Source organism: Nilaparvata lugens, chromosome 3 (assembly GCF_014356525.2).
Source record: "Nilaparvata lugens isolate BPH chromosome 3, ASM1435652v1, whole genome shotgun sequence".
NCBI classification, from domain to species: domain Eukaryota; kingdom Metazoa; phylum Arthropoda; class Insecta; order Hemiptera; family Delphacidae; genus Nilaparvata; species Nilaparvata lugens.
Genome location: NC_052506.1, coordinates 97,793,528 through 97,811,129, shown reverse-complemented (window position 1 = coordinate 97,811,129; position 17,602 = coordinate 97,793,528).

Genomic DNA, 17,602 nt, shown 5'->3' with positions numbered 1-17,602 from the left:
CAAGGTAACCAACATAAGCTTTGTTGAAAAAGGAATAATGTCAGAAATCTTCTCCAACATCTTGATCCCAGCAATCACCCTATTGCATGTCAACGTCACATGGTTTCTCCAGTCCAAGGTCTTAGTCATAGTGAGTCCCGTTTTTCACATCTGAGCTGTACTCTAGTTGTACGCCATTGATTGAAAATATATGGTCCATCTGACAAGTCAAGTGTACTCAGTAGTCTCAAATAACAAACCACGATCGATTTTGACTTTGTCTCGTTCACCTTAAGCCCATTATTACCAGCCCAATCGAGTAAATGTACTAATTCATCATTGATTTCCTCTACTGCCGTAAGAGAGAGAGAGAGAGAGAGTGTGATGAAGAGGGAAAAAAATAAATCTAGAAAAAGAAGCAGAAGAGGAAGAAGAAGGAGAAGAAGAAGAAGAAGAAGAAGAAGAAGAAGGAGAAGAAGGAGAAGAAGAAGAAGTTGAAGAAGAAAATAGAAGAAGAGAAGGACGATAAAGGGAAAAAGAATAAGAAAAAGGGAGCAAAAAAAGTAAAATAAGATGAAGAAGTTGAAGAAGATGAATAAGAAAGAAAAGGAGAAGAAGAAGAAAAAGAAGAAGAGGAAGAGGAAAAAAATGTGTTCGAACGTTGAACAAACTGATAGCTTAAATGGGAACCAGCAATTGGATGTAAGTATTTTCAATAGAATAAAAAATAATCATCAAATAATTTGGCCCAGTCACCAAAATGTGGGGGATTGTGGATGGTTGAGGAATAATATAGGAGTAGAATAAGACTGCATTAAACGGTGGACCAGAGGGGGGCTGAGGATAGCATGAAGATGTTAGGATTAAGAGAAATAATAATGAAATTGATAAATACAAGGGCTATCCAGAAAGTAGATAACGTTTTGGAATAAAGAATGAACAAATAGGATACAATTTTTATTTTATATTGATGGAAGTCACACTCAAGTACTACTTTTATACAAAGTCACCATTCAAATTAAGACATCCATCATAGAGCTTGTATAAGCTTGGAAATTCCTTTATTGGAAAATCTGGCCACCTGTGCCTTCAACCAATTTGTTACCTCTTCTTGCAGTTATGTGTCTTCATTAAAACGCTACATAGGCAGTCTGAACTTTGCGAAATTTGTGCAAAACTAAAAAAAAGTTCCATTATTTTGACCTTTTGATTTTCACGGACTTCAGCATCAACAGTTTTGACAAGTTTTGCAGTCACTATACTGGGTCTCCCACTTCCATCTTCGGCTATACATTGGTTCGACCATTTTTAAATCTTATGACCCACTGAGGCACTCCATCTCCAGTAATAATGTTGTCATCATACACTTCATGAATCTGCTGATAGTACAGTATTTTTGCAGTCAGAAACCTTATTACCATATGAAGCTCGCTGCCCGCAGGATTTTCAATATTAATGCAGACAATTCAACCTGGCCCACAAGACTATACCTAGGACTCAAACCGTCCAAAGTCTGGTCTTGGAGTGTGCAGGGGGCTTAAAAAGGGTTACTGAGCACCCAACAATATTTAATCAAACCGGTTGAGTGCTGGTGGCAGAATTACATTCCATGAATTAGCTTCTTTTAAGCTTACATTAAATAATAATTATACTAAATATGAAACATTCTGAGGTCTACAAAAATACTTAGAGTTGAACTAGTATAGGATAATCATGGTTAAAGTCCATTATTGAAAAATGTTTTTAAAATGATATTTCCATCTTAGAATTGGAAAAGATCAACTGAAGTCTCAAGGACCCTATTATTCACAGAAGTAAACTTTTAATTAATTTTTTTTGATGTCACATATTCTTTGAATAATATTGCTATTTAAACTTTCGGTAATATAACCCTTTAGTGATTCTTTGTCTTTGTAGTTTTCTTTCTCTGGGATTAATAATATTTATCCAATTAAATATATTCACTCTAAGTGCTTCCTGAAACTATATTTCGATCTCTTTGTCTTTAGATATTATTATTGTTGTGTATGATTAACTTTCGAGAAATATCTTTGATTATTTCCAATATTCTGCTCTCATAAATTAGTATCCTTCAAGCTTCTATATGATTTAATCTTGAAATTTTACGAAGTAAAGCAAGGAAAGTAATGCTGTTCATCTTTATCTGACGTTACTATCTGAATAGTTGAATCCATTTTCGGTTTTCATCATGTAACTTATTTTTCTTGTTTCTTGTTCACTGTTGAATTTTAATAAGGGCGACAATATATTCAATATCTTCTCTCTATTTCGTTGTGTCTGGTTGTCATTTCTGGACTCCTGTACTCTAGCACTAAGTAATGTTCAACAATCACCCTTTCTATTGAAGTTATATTGTGAATGCTTCCAAATTCTAAATTAACCTTCTGAATTTATAGCACGGCACAGACCTGTCTAAGAACTTTATTACAGCCATGTTTCTACGAGATTCTAGTGACTTAATTTGAGTTTTAACTCTCTTATGTTACTATTGATGTCAATGTACCTGTGCCACATGCTATTCTGGAGGGCATTATTTTGCACACAAGAAAGCTTTCTATTTGCTGTTTCACTTGCTGTTGCAATTATGCTTTGCTGACATATTCCATGACTGGACGGACGTAGGTTATCAAAGTGTCTTGTGTACTTTGTGTACTTCCCATTTAGTACCTATTAGACGTATCAAAATGCAAAGCCTTTTATTTGCTTTCTGGGCAACTGATTCTATATGTTGGGACCAGTTCTAGCTTGCCATTCAGTATCATTCCGAGGTAACCAGTGTCATGTAATGTCTTAACTGGGTTAGAATTATAACTCACATTCACGGTGTGCTGCTTTGTTGACGGAGTAGACTTGTTGACATGTTGTTTTCTCCTGATTAATCATCATGTCATTATTTCTGCACCAAGCATGAAGGCGGCAAAGGGCCCTATTGACAGCTTTCTCCAGTTCTGACACACTGCTGCTTGTTGTCCATAATGTTAGATCATCACCATAACAGAAAACCTGTATCCCTGGCACTTTTATTCTTCAACTCACATATGAGGTCATAATCATTATGTTGAAAAGCACACAGCTGAATACAGCACCTTGTGGGGGTCCTCTCCTCTGTTGAGTCATCATAACTCACCCTCACAAATCTCTGTGGCAAAAAGTCATTGAGCCACCGAAGCATGTTGCCAGAATTATTTTCATCCATCAATTTGTTTATAAGGATTTTCCGGCTTACTGGTCTGCTCTCTGAAAGTCCAAAAAGCATGCCAAAGATGACATTTTGCGATGAAATCCGTCCATGATGGATAGCGTGAGCTTGATAACCTGATATGTTGTTGATCTATGCTTTCTAAAACCAGCTTCTTCATGCTCAATAACACCATTCTTGTCAAGGAGTACTTGAAGATGGCTGTTTATCGGCAGTTATGATAGCGTTTGTTATTTTTCTGGGAAGTATGCTGAGTTTGCCAACCACTAGGTCGATGGCCAACCACTGGCTGTTTCTGCAGCAGAATCTTGCCATTAGACTTTTTAAAGTTCCATTTGGACACAGCCTTTCTCTTTGGTACCTTGGTTTTGGGCATGCTTTTGACATTTGCAATACAGCCAACTGATGGTGACAGCAGTTATATATATTTGCATGAGGCAGAATTAGATCAGGACGACTTAAGCTATATGACATGAGAAAGAGAGGAAAGCTGGTGCAGTGTCCACAATGGTGAGGGGGGATCCATCATAATAACTGCTTCTAACATAGCCTACTGCCTACTGTGGAAGTTCGAGAATATCACTAGCATGTAGATGTGGTATTGAAGTCTCCCAACAGAACTGTATTTCTCGTGATGGGATGCTGCAGAGTGTGGGAATTTGAGTTGTTCATTGGGGCCAGTATTATATGCTGCCAGTATCCGAAAATGTCACATCGATGTGACAGGAAAGTAGTTATTCTTATTTGTGAATTTCCTATCCCCTACATTTATGAGCCAATTCTTTCATTTTTTATATTGTTGTATTACAATAATCACAAACACTCTCGCACACAGGTCAAAAACTGTTCCTATATTCTAATTCAAAATGTAGATTGGGAGAATTGGGAGGTCCCAGTATTTGGAATTTGAAAAATTTGAATCTACAGAATTTTCAAAGTCATAACAATTGGATCCAGAATCTGGAAAAACTTGATCCTGCACAGGCTAGGGTGGAAAAAATTCAAAAAGGAGGGCGCCAGGGTCCATTTTTGCAAATAAAACCAATTATGAAGAACTCACTTTTTTGAGAAAACTAGGTGGATGGTTTTTGCATAAGGTTTCCATCCAATTGTCTTCATATGAAGTTGCAACTATTGGAATAAATATGAAGCCTGCAAATTATCAATCTCAGAGGGTGTCATGCCCCCATCAAATTTTTAACTGATGAAATCGCTCCTTTTACACTAAAATTGTAAAGGGGGGTTGAGTGGGAGAGAATGCCGGCTGCACCCTAACTTCGCCCTCCAGGTTAAAAGAGAGGCAGCCTATCTATCTATCCATCTATCTAACCTGACATACCCTTCCTAAGCTACCCTACTCAACCTACCTTAGCTAAACAAACTTACCTAACAGATCATATCCAACCTATACCCCCTTGTTTGGACGAAATTATCAATGTTCCTCTTTGTTGTCTGGTGTTGTGTGGTGGAGGGGGAAAATCGAAGGGTGATGTGCATAGCATAATTGTGGACAGTTGCCGTTTGCAAGCCAATCGAACAACTCACTTCTCGTAATGTCGATTTTTGCAAAGTGATCTGTTGATTCATTTTGATTTATTACCAGTGTCGTCTTGTCTCCTATTGTGATCTGGACCCGGGATCCTGGAAGCAAGGAGGATTTGGACATTTAGGTAGGCCTATGTTATTGTGCACTTAGCCACTTTGAATTGTTCAACTTGCTACCCAACGCCAGACAACCCCAAAATGTTCTTGATGTAATTGATACAGTCCACAAACCAGAGTGCTGTTTGAGCCAGCCTCTGTCGAATAAATGTGGTCCAACCGTCTGGGATTGATTTGTTAATCGAATTTGAATAGGACATATGTTTGAAATATTGTCTAATAGGTTTGTTGTTTTTTATGCCTATTTTATTCTTGGTTTTTCTGTGTATATGGCTTGTTTTTGTCGTCGTAGATGAATACACGCTTAATTTGTGTAATTCTTGAGAAATTTGGGCTCAATTTGAGTTGGAAATTGAGTAGAACAAGTAATATTTTCGTAAATAATTGGGTCGTAGTTTTATCGCATAAGATTGTTGCATTGGCGCCACAAGGCTTGACTGGCAAGTTCGTGTCGATAAGTAGAGAAAGACTTATACGTCGTCGTCTAGCTGTAACAGTAACTGGACCTGTTACTTTTTTCAAAAGATACTTGCAGTTATTTGCATTGATTATTGTCGTTACTTCGTTATTAATAGCAGATATTGTTTGTTCCAAGAGTATTGATACGGTATTATTAGCCTCGTAACTGATCATTTCTACCGAGCATAAGTTGAAATGCTGGCTTGGCTTGTATGATCAGATAAGCTAGCCATTGTTCATTACACTACTTCATTGTGTCCCCTGCTCTCGTGTTTTCCCTCTTATTCTTGTTTGGCTCTTTGTCTTACTCTCTCTCTCTCGATGAGCGCTCACTGTTAATGCCTCACTAAGGGTGTTATCGAAGACTTGACGTTTCAAAGAGATGCATTAATCCGTAGGATAAAACGGATTAATGAAATTGCTGAAGCTGTCGAAAAGGATCCAAAAAATAAAAAAAATGAAGAATCTATTGAATGTTATGGGTGAGCATATCGATCACCACCAGGTGGAGTTCAATGATATAATAGATAAGATGCAGAGCTACTATAAAAAACAAAATCCTTGATTGGAAACAACTGAGCTTGGAAATTTGATGAGCCAATTTGATGATTTTTTTTTCAATGTCAAGGCTATTCTCAAAACCTTACCATCCACTCAAACAAATTTGAATATTAGTTCTTCCAATGTAGCTTCTTCACCTACAACTGGAAAAATCTCGTCAGTTGCCCTACCTAAGCTTCCTTTAATGACTTTCGACTGCGATTTGAAAATTTGGAGTCAATTTAAAGATTTATTCGAGGCCACGATTCATAATAATGGTCAAATTGCTGACATGCAGAAAACAGATGTATCTTCAGTCTGTACTGAGAGGCGATGCACTGTCAGTCATTTCTGTAGTCCCATTGACAAGTGATCATTATGCTGAGGCATGGAAAATATTATTGAATCGCTATAATGACTCTTACAAGCTGACTGACGCATACTTGCAAGCAATTTTTGATATGCCAGCAATTAATAAGCAACCAGACTCGCTACGAAAATTCATCACTCATTTAGCTGAGTCTATTGCAGCACTAAAACCAATTGGTCATTCAGTTAATGACTGGTCGATTTCATTATTATTTGTCTCACGAAAAAAACTGACTGAAGAATTGAGAGAGAAGTGGCAGAGACTGCTAAGAAATGGAACAGTATCCGATTTGAATAACTTCCAGATATTTTTGAATGATGAAGCTGTTATTTTAGAGGCTACCAAATCCACTGATTTATTGGGGTCATTTACATCGTCAGAAGCCTCCTCATGTAAGCAGTTTGGGAAATCGAAACCCACTATGGGAAATTACAAAGCTCCAGCTATGATTGTTAAATCGAAATCGGACAAGCTGAAATGTATTGAATGTAATAATTCTCATGAACTGGAAAATTGTAAAGTGTTCTTGAATCTCAAACCGTCTGATAGATTGAAACATGTAAAAGAATGGAAACTATGTATATGCTGTTTATTGGCAGGGCACTTTATTAGAGATTGTAGAAGAAGGAAGCCGTGCAGTCACTGTGATTCACATCATCATTCGCTCCTCCATTTAGAGCCGAGACAGCCGCCTGTTGAAAACACCAACACATTGGCCGGTAAAAAAACAAATGAGCAGGGTAGATGTGCACGACATTGCTGATCAAAGCCATCAAACATTAATTTGTTACTGACTCAGCTAAGAAAGTATTTTCGAATGTGAATAGTTCCTTAGTATTGTTACCAACTGTTAAATTGGGAGTTCGAGGTAATCAAGGCCATTATCATAAGGTCAAAGTACTATTAGATAGTGCAAGCATCAGTATTATAGGTATTATTAGTATTATTAGTGATAGTACAAGGCGATGCATGGAAAAACTGGGTTTAGTGGTACAGAAAACACATAGTTTGCCAATCTATGGATTATCTGATACTAAACTGGAAGTGACAGATGAAATTACTAACTGTGAATTTGAAATACCGAACTCCCCTTCATTAAAAATTACCGCGTCGGGAGTCAACAAAATAGCAGCTACAAATCAGATAAAAAATGCATACTGGGCACATATTGAAGGACTGGAGCTAGCAGATTCTGAATTTTTCCTTTCAGAGGAGGTTGATATTTTATTGGGTGCTGAATACTTCCCCTTCATTCTGACTGGAAGAAAGGTGATTGGTCCAGCAGGTACATCATCTGCCCTAGGAACTGTATGGGGCTACTGCCTGATGGGTAAGGTATCAGAGGAGAGTTCTACTATCTCAAATAATCTGTGCATGTATTCCAATTCTAATTTAGAAGAGTTGGTGAAGCGATTTTGGGTCGTAGAAGAGCCACCTAGGACAAAAAAGTTATTGGAAAGTGGAATGGCTTGTGAGGAGATATACAAATCAACTGTTTGTCGTCTGAATACTGGTAGATACATTGTAGAATTACCAAGGAAACAAATACGAGGAAGAATTGAATTGAATTGGAAAAATCTTTATTCATAAACATGTAGAAATACATATGAATAGTGTTACAGAATACTAAGGAATATAGCCTAAATACTAGTTACAAACAAATGTCATACACATAAAATATTATAAAAACACCTGTAACGAGTACAGGGATAATCTTACCAAATATTCCTTTAACTCAATACCAAACCTTTCAACATCTTCTAAAATTTTCAAATCGTTTGGCAATTTTGAAAAAAATGATCTTCCCCTAAAAACGGTTTTCCTCTCGAAGCGTGATAGATAACACTGATAAATATTTCCAAGAAATACTGGATGGAATTGAGTCACAGCCCTGGGATGAAAAGGAGATCCTGAGGATAGTGAGAATGTTGGAAGATAACCGGGAAGTATTTTCAGAACTACCAGGTCGCGCAGCACATTCCACCTGTCACTTGGAGGTTCAACCACATAACACATATTTTCACAAGTCTTACCCTATTCCATTTGCTCGCCGATTGGCTGCCGATAAAGAGATTCAGCAGATGGAAGATCTCGGAATAATTGAGCCATCATCAGCTCAATACAGCTTACCTCTGGTTTGTGTTGGTAGGAAAGATGGAAGTGTGAGGCTTTGTCTGGATGCTAGAGCCCTGAATCTTATACTAAAGAATGACCGTGGAAGTCCAACACCTATTGATAAAGTTCTGCAGACCTTCCATGAGAAAAAGGTATACTTTACCATTGATCTGAGTAGCGGATACTGGCAGCTTGAAGTATCTGAAGCATCCAGGGATTATTTGTCATTTGTTTATAATGGCAGGAATCTACGTTTCACCAGGCTTGCTTTTGGAGTTAGAAACGCAATGGCTTTATTTATCAAGTGTTTGCGTCAAGCTGTTGGAGAATACACCTCTGATTTTTGTACATTGTATGTGGATGATGGAATTATCTCTTCTGTTTCACGTCTGGAACATTGCCATCATCTTGACCTCTTTTTTTGCCCGACTCTGAGAATGTGGATTGAAACTTAGGCCTTCCAAATGCAGACACTTCAGACAACAAGTGAAGTATCTAGGGCATATTGTTTCAGCTGATGGCATTAAGCAGGACCAAGACAAACTCAAAGCCATAGAAGACTTTCCCTCTCCCACTGGTAGAAGACAACTACAGAAGTTTCTTGGTTTTCTGCAATTCTATTGCAGATTTAGTCCACACCTATCCTCCTACACAGGACAATTGGAACATGTCTTATCCACAAATAAACCATGGAGATGGGGAGAAAAAGAAGAGAAGGTTTTCCAAGATATCAAAAAGCATTTCCTTGATGATGTTATGCTCAAGCATCCTGACCTTTCTAAGCCATTCTACATAAATGCGGATGCTTCACACCATGCAATAGGATCTGAAATCTTCCAGTTGGATGAGAATGGAGAGAAAGGTGTGGTGGCCTTTTTTAGTAAGACATTAAACCCTGCAAAACGGCGATACTCTGTCACTGAAAAAGAACTCCTCAGCATCATTCAGGTATGTTTGAAATATAGAACCCTACTCCTAGGACACAAGATCTATGTGAACACTGACCACCGTGCACTCACATTCTTGAAGACTGCCAAGCTGACCAATAACTGGATATCACGCTGGTTTCTTGCTCTCCAAGAATTTGACATCCAGATGATGCATCTCCCTGGCAAGCAAAACTGCACAGCAGACTTCCTGTCCCGTGAAGTAGATGCCACCCACACTGAAGAACAGACATTTGCATGTCATGCTGTGGACAATGCTACCCCAGTTCCATTTCCAGAGGGTATCAAACCAAAGGACCCCAGCCAGCTGTTAACGATAAACAACATGGTTGAGTCACAGAAAGGGGATGACTGGTTGAGAGTCATCAGGGAGCAGTTACTCTCCAACACTCCAGCCACACTTGACAAAGAGTATCTGGAACAGTATACATTATATCAGGATATACTTTTCCATCGATCCCGGCCTGATTCATATTGCTGGAGGATAGCTATCCCGGAGCAACTGATAGTGCCAACAATCAGAGAAATGCATGAGCGCTTAGGCCACTTTGGAGCTAAACGAATCTACAGAGCCCTAAAGGAGCTATGCACGTTCAAAGGAATGCATAGACACGTCAGTCACATCACAACTGCTTGTGACATCTGTCAACGCACCAAACATGATCACTTTCTGATAAGAGGCAAGATGCTACCAATCATACCGGACAAACCACTGGACCTACTATCTACAGATATGTATGGACCACTACCTCAAGGATATGGGCAAAAAAGATTCGTTTTTGCTGTCAAGGATGTATTTTCAAAATATACCCAACTGTTTGCCATTGGAAAGATAACAGGAGAAAGGTTGGCACACTGTATCACTCAGCAGTGGATACCTCAAGTTGGTAGACCTCTTCGTATACTTTCTGACAATGCCACCTACTTCTGCAGCAAGAAGTGGCAAGACATCTTACATGGTGAAAACATTCTGCTTTCCTACACCTCCAGTTACAGTTCCAGCAGAAATCCTGTGGAGAGGAGTATGGCTGAAATATCAAGGTTCATGAGAGTATACTGCCAGGATGCACATCAACATTGGGTGAGAATTGGGTTTTCCTTTCCTTGGAATGTGTTTGAACCATTCTTACAATGAAACTACAGGGGCTACACCACATGAGGTCGTCTTTGGCACCAAGAGCACAAACTTCTACGAGATCTAATTGATTCCAACTGGACATCAAGAGATGGTCATACCCATCATACAGCTTGTCAGGCAGAATCTGGAAAAGGCAGCAAGCCAACGGAAAAAGCAACATGACAAGCATTTCAGGACTTACCAGTACACAGTTGGACAAGAAGTATTGCTAAGATCCCACCGTACTTCTGATGCCCTTGGGAAAATTACCAAGAAGTTCTTCTATCTCTATATAGGACCCTACATTATCACCAAAGTATCCAGATGCAACACTGTCCATCTAAAGAATCCTCAGACAAATGAAGTGGTTGGATGGGCAAATGTCCTCAACATCAAACCCTATTGGCATGAGACATAGTTGGATCAGTCTATTCCATCAGATCAAAAATTGAAGAAGGTATCATCCCACTTCAAGACTCATATCCTGGAGGAAATATCACATCATTAATGTTCATGTCACCCCTTCATTTCTTGTTATTGTTCACTAGGATAATCTCTATGCTTCAAGAATTGTCATTCTACAACCCACATGGAGGACACAGTAGTAGAGAAATAATTTAGTTGTATTCTGAATTTCCTTGTTGTTTGTATTATGCTCATATTACCATTATTATTATTATTATTCAGATATTTAATTATCATATTATTATACTTTAAGCCTGTATGTAAATGTATCCCAAAGGCGAATTCATGTTATATTTTTGTGTCACCAACTTGAAAATTGTCAAGTTGTGTGTTGTGTCTCCTGCTGCCCATTTAAATGTATAATACGCTAATTAATTGTGATATATTTTTGTGAACTTGAATATCATAATATTCACTATTCGAGAATATTTTTCTCAATTGAAGCAGAGCCTATTTAATGTACTCTATTCTTGATTTTTATGTTCTTTAAATGTTATGTGATGGTGCAGCAGGACAATGTGATAAATTTTGTGTTAAATGTAAGAATATTATGTCTTTCATGTGCCAGTGCAGTTATCAGCACCTGAGTGCACTCCACTGTTAGGAGTAGCCCTCTGGTCTGCCAGACGAAATATTTGAAGCCATATTTCAATTAAAACTATACAGATTTTTTGCATTGGATAACTGCACCAAACATTGAACTAACATGCAATGCACATGGTTGCATGAATAAACAATGATACTCATTGATCTTATATTTATTTAAACTGAAAATGTTATCAACACAGACAAAACAAAAAACAAAATGAATAAAAATAAAACATTGAAGGAAATTACTAAATGAACAAAGCATCAAGTAATAAAATCAAATAACAGAACAAAGCAAAAAAAAAAATAAAATAAAAAATAAAAATTAACCAAAGAAAAATGTCTGTGATATATTGTAAACTAACTCAGTATTATATTGTATTAGCATTAGATTAGTATCATTGTTAAGATTATTATTATATCTGTTAGATGTTATTTAAATGTATATTATTTGTTATTATCAGCATGCCCCACTGTAAGGAGAATGAGAAAGTGAAAAGATTGGAAGATACACACAGCCAATAAACAGAATCAGGTTGAAAGAGTGAAAACACAGCGGCCAATGAGATGATCAAATTAGAGAGATTAAACATGAGATAGAAATGAAAGAATAGAGCCGACACAAAATGAACACATCCAAGAGAGAAAAATAATCAATTGAAAAGACAAGGTTGTCTATGGAATGAATATAAAAACACAGATATAACATTTGTAAATTAATTTTAATTGAAATTGGAGAAATCAAGACAAATTAAGTGAGTCAGAAATTTGACATAATGCTCTAATTGTATTCAGTTTGTAGGAATTGCTATTGCAAACTTATGTGGCATCACAGATGTTGTCATGTTGGAGATATGGAGTGTATGGCGGGCCAGCAAACTTAGTATTGCATCTTCTTTGGTCCTCTGGGCCAGATTATTATTTGGGATTTTCTTTTCTTTTTTTTTAGGTGAGTGGGGTTGTTGCCCACTTCCCAATAATGGAATTGTTGTGGAGAGAATTCCACTTGTAAAGTCAAAGGGCTTGGACCCAGACTCATATCAATTTTGTATGATGGTTGATGGTTCCCATTGGGTATACCATAATCAAAATATAGCAGGTAGTGCTGGAGATGCTTGGCTAGTCTTGCTGCACTTGACCCGATGTGAGGGCTGAAATGTGCTGTATGGGTGAGAAATTGGCAAGACCTTGAGATGCAACCTCTAGCAAATTTGGGGCTTTTATGTGACATCACATTTCATAAGTGGGCTGGCATAGCTCAAATTGATAGTAGCGAGCAGCAATATCGATAAGATAAGATGCCAGCCTGCTATTACTTTGGTTCATGCAGCTTTAATATAAAAAAGATTCATTTCAATACTGTAATATTATAAATGTAATTGTCTCAAGTTATAGTTTTAATTATTATTATATCCTTCCTCGGAAGGTGTTCTTCAAATTATCCCTCTACTCCATGTTCATTATTAGTCCTCTACATTGAGAGTTCTCCCTTTTGCAATTGAGGGTGCTTACCCCCCACCTCCATAACTTTTGGGAAGTATTAGCCTACGGTGTTATCTGCTAGAGTAACGGGACTCTCTCCCGGCAACTGAGAAGGAAATGGCCTGTGTTGTCCTCCTCTCTCCTAGACTTCTCAGGACTCGCAATCATAAAAGGTGCGGATAATTGAAGTGAATAAACGGTTTAGTGAATATGTGTGAAAGAAGGCTGGAGACAGAAGATTAATGCTCTACCAGAGGATTGCTGTCCGGGGACGATGCTTGAAAAAAATGGGTGAGTCCATCGATTTATCGAATTGAGGACCCTTAGGTCAATCCCAAATTCTCACAATACTGAACCTTAATATCCCGTATGGGAATTATACCCTGTATTTAGCTAGTGGGTCCAGCTTGCTGAGAGCTGGAGTGCAAATCTCAGATTGCGGTTTATTGAACAGATATTTATTTGCTGTAGAGGATAATAATATTATTATTGATTCTCTGTACCATATACCCTATACCCTATACCTCAGACCCTGTACCTCATTCTCAATAGCTTACACCCTATACCGTACCCTATTACCTATATCTTAAATACCACTAACAATTCCATAGATCCATCATAACTTTACCCTATAGCTCTTACCTTGAACCCCATAAAAAAACCTCTTTCTGGGCTTGCAGATCCAGCCTGCCTGCCGTCAACTTGCAGTTGGTTCAGACTGTGTACTACCTTTACAAATATAATTATTTGTAGGGATCTGATAGTCAGATCTGTCTCCTTGTATAGGGTTATCTTAATCTCTTTTGAAACCCACCCTGTATTCAAAGACCGAGGGCCGAATCGGCCAGCAAATACTCTTCCCCTGAATTAAAAGTCTCGCAAAAGCAGCAGAGGGTAGAGAATCAGGATAGGGGGAGAAGTGTAGGTCTGGTATCTCACCTGTCAGTAGGCAACTGACCCTGACCCATACCCAGCTGTAGCTAGTCCACGTTGTAGCAATACTTCGCAATTATTAGATAACTAGGGAGTGGATAGGGTTAATAACTGCCATTATAACATGGGCCTTGATCACTATAGAAAGATGATACAAAGACAATGAAAGGATGATAGAATAGGTTAGCAACACCATTGTTAGATAAAATACTGCCATTATGATGTGGACCTCAATAGGTACTTGTTAACTTACTTTTGGATAAGTAACATTGCATAGAACAAGCTCCTCGTACAGTATATAGTTTTCCTGTTGGGTTTTCTTCAATAAACTGAAAAAAATGAATTGAAAATTATTTAATTTTAAAACATGTATGAATAATGATTACACAGAATGTCCCAAGAAAGGGGTAACAGCCGAACACCATAGATTCTACATGAAGTTTTTAATTGGAGAATGTCTAGTAAATTTTTTCATATTGTCTTCTCTTATTGCTCCTTTGATATTTTGGAGGAACATCAATACCTACAAAACTATTATTCAGAATCCAATTCTAAGGATATGGTTGAAAAGAGAAAGAATTTCCAATAAGATTCGTATGAATTTTGTCCTTTGGAATTTCTTAAATTTTTTGACCACTCAGTTGAAAAAGTACATTTGTCAAGTTCATAGCCGAATTTCAAACAATTTGAACACTGAAAAGCCTCAACAAAGGTACAAATAATATGATTCTCATTGAAAAATTCCTTCTCCATTCTAACAGTACCGTACCCATATCCATAGAATAAGCATAGAATGATAGTGTTTTAGTACCTAATGTTATTGACGTTCTCAAGAAAATTAATGCTGGTATATTATGTCTCAAAAGCTAAGGTTGCTGATATTTAAGGCTGTGCAAAGGCTGAGCAGATAAGAGAGACGTAATCAAGATAACGGGATGTGATGGACAACAACATGACAATCTACATGCTAATCTCCATTCACAAACAGACATATCATGCAATGTCATCAAAGTGATTTATGAATTTGACTGAATGGCAATGTTTTGTTGAAGGAAATGTAAGACTGACTCAGATTTCATCCATCCTGGCAATTAAAGATGAATGGTAATTTAAAAGTTGAAAATTAATTATCTTCAATCAGTCGAATTGAAATTTTAAAATTAACTAAATTTACTGTGGTAATCGACTGGAAAAGCAGAATATAATTATCAACTGCAATGATAATGGAACTATTAATTAACCGAAATGATTAACAATATACACAAATAAATTATATATATAAGGTAAAAAACTGTTCTTTTAAATGATTTTCCTTGAATTCTCAGTTAATATTATTTAGTCCAAGGTGACATGCTTATCAGAATAGATAAAAAAAAATCAGTGCTCACGGCTCACTGGAATGATTTCTGTCACCCTCGCGTCACATCACTCTACCCTCGATTGTCCACGCATTCCTGATGCCCACTCTAGCCGCCACCTCGCGGAAGTAAGCATGTCGTCGTCTCGTGAGGTCCTCTCTTATAGTGACATCAGAACCCTCTTGAGCTGCCTCCTTGCCTGAGTCGCGCCAGTACCGGGAAGACATCCCACTCTGTGGCAGTGGTCAATCTGCGCTGCATCCACCGCGATTTTCAATCTATCTCTACACAGCTTGGTGACAATCTCGGTGACATTTTCTCCATTCACCTCCAGAATGCCAAATATTCGAACATTATTGCGACGTTTTTATTGTTTTTGAGAGTCCAACTTAAGCTCATACAATTTGGTACAAGATGCTGCCTTCTTTGTAATGTTGCATATTTCAGCCTCCAATGAATCAATTTTTTCTCCATAGCCGAAAATGTGGTTCATACTCACTTTGGATGCGTGCTTTTAACAGCTAATCAAGATTATCATTCAGCTTCAACACAACACGGTCGACAGTTCTATCAAGGAACTTGCTATCTGACAAGAGCTCGGCTACAAACTCCTTGAGCATGCCTTTATCAGCCAGCCACCCCTCCCCCTTGGTTGATGACGAGAATTATGTGGACGATGGGCGATCGCTCAATGCCGAACCCTCATCGCCGCCAGTTGCGACTTTGATTAGCTTGCTCCTCAGTACTGCTGGAGAAGATTTAGGCATAATCAAAATTGAATTTCATTAGATCACAGCAACCACTCAAGATGAGAATTTGAAACTTGTAATGATTGAAGATGATCACACACAGCACAAGTCAGTCCAAAACTAGTACTCAACTAACACAAAAACATACAGAACTCAAGAAACAAACAGGAGCCGAAATGAACAAAGTCAGGCCGTTGGCATTCTTATCTCTCAATTTTTATATAGAATGATAGAGAATTTTTTTACTGTACTGTGCACTTCGTTATAAACTGACTTACATCTACAGCACTCCATAGTTTGCATGTTAAATTTTTACATAGACCCCACAAAGTGTAGGCTATGTAATAGTATTGTTGAGGCCATTTGAAATTGTATTCAATCGCTCATTAACTGCCAGATGGCAGGAGAGTTCTATAATTTTAAAATATCCATTAATCATCAATTTATTGTTCAAGGCACTGGATAGTTTGCCAGTCAGTGTGGATTTAGCTTTCGTACAGCTATGTACTCGCTCTTGAGGCTTTAAGATCCAGGAAATTCGTTCTGAATCTGCCTAAATATCCATGTCGTTTAATATTATAGGGAATTTGGCCTATACATTTATTCTTGTACATAAATTTTGTATTTTTGTTCTATGTGAAAAGTTATTCACGTTTCGTATCAGTGAAAAGTGAATGCCAGAACTAAATTTTTAGTTTTGTTTTTATCGATAGTCAAGTCATAGTGTTCATATATCCAAATAGTAAACTTCATCTTAGAACGGGAAAACAGCAAGGAACCAACTTTAACAATCGCATTTCAGATAAATCGGTTTGCATAATTCCACCTATCTAAACCCATGGGTTTTTCAGCAGGTGCCATATCAAAACAAAATTTTCACAACTTTAAATTAAAATAAAGTACAAATAAAATAAAATTAGGCTATTTGTCGTGAATACAAGAAATGAAAAAAAGGAATTACAATAATAATGGGAAAATAAAAAAGAACATAATAATCAGAAGTAAGAGTAATAGAGTTAATAAATAACATTATTATAAGCATGATAAATAAGGAGTTGATTAAGAACTTAAAGGAATAAAAGAAGGAATAAAGTAGGAAGTATTTTATACAATATTATATTACTAAATTATTAGTCGTTCAGGCTGGCGGCAGTGACTCTACAACATATATATAATTTAAAACCAGCGGAATAGGCTATTTGAAAGATGAAAAAGAAAATTCATTGTACGCAGGCCTATTAAAAATCATTATTCAAATAATGATAATAAATATTTATTGTTTATTTCAGAATTTAGAGTACTATTATCACTGTGTTTTATTCTCATTTCGATTTCACTGGTTGAAATCAAGTTGGGATTGTTTATTACATAGATCATTACATCCGTTTTTGAGTAGTCTCTTATGTTTGCGGGTAGTTTGTTGAAAAGGAAAGGTATTATGTAGAGCAGAGATCTTTTTCCATAAATATTATTAAACCGGGGAATTTGGTATATTATTGGTGACCTGAAATTGTAATGGGCAGGAGGAGCTAGAAGTCTATAGTGGAAATTATTTTTGAAAAATACTATTATTTTGAAGGTGTAAAAATTTCTTGGTGTCAGAGTTTGATGAAAAATT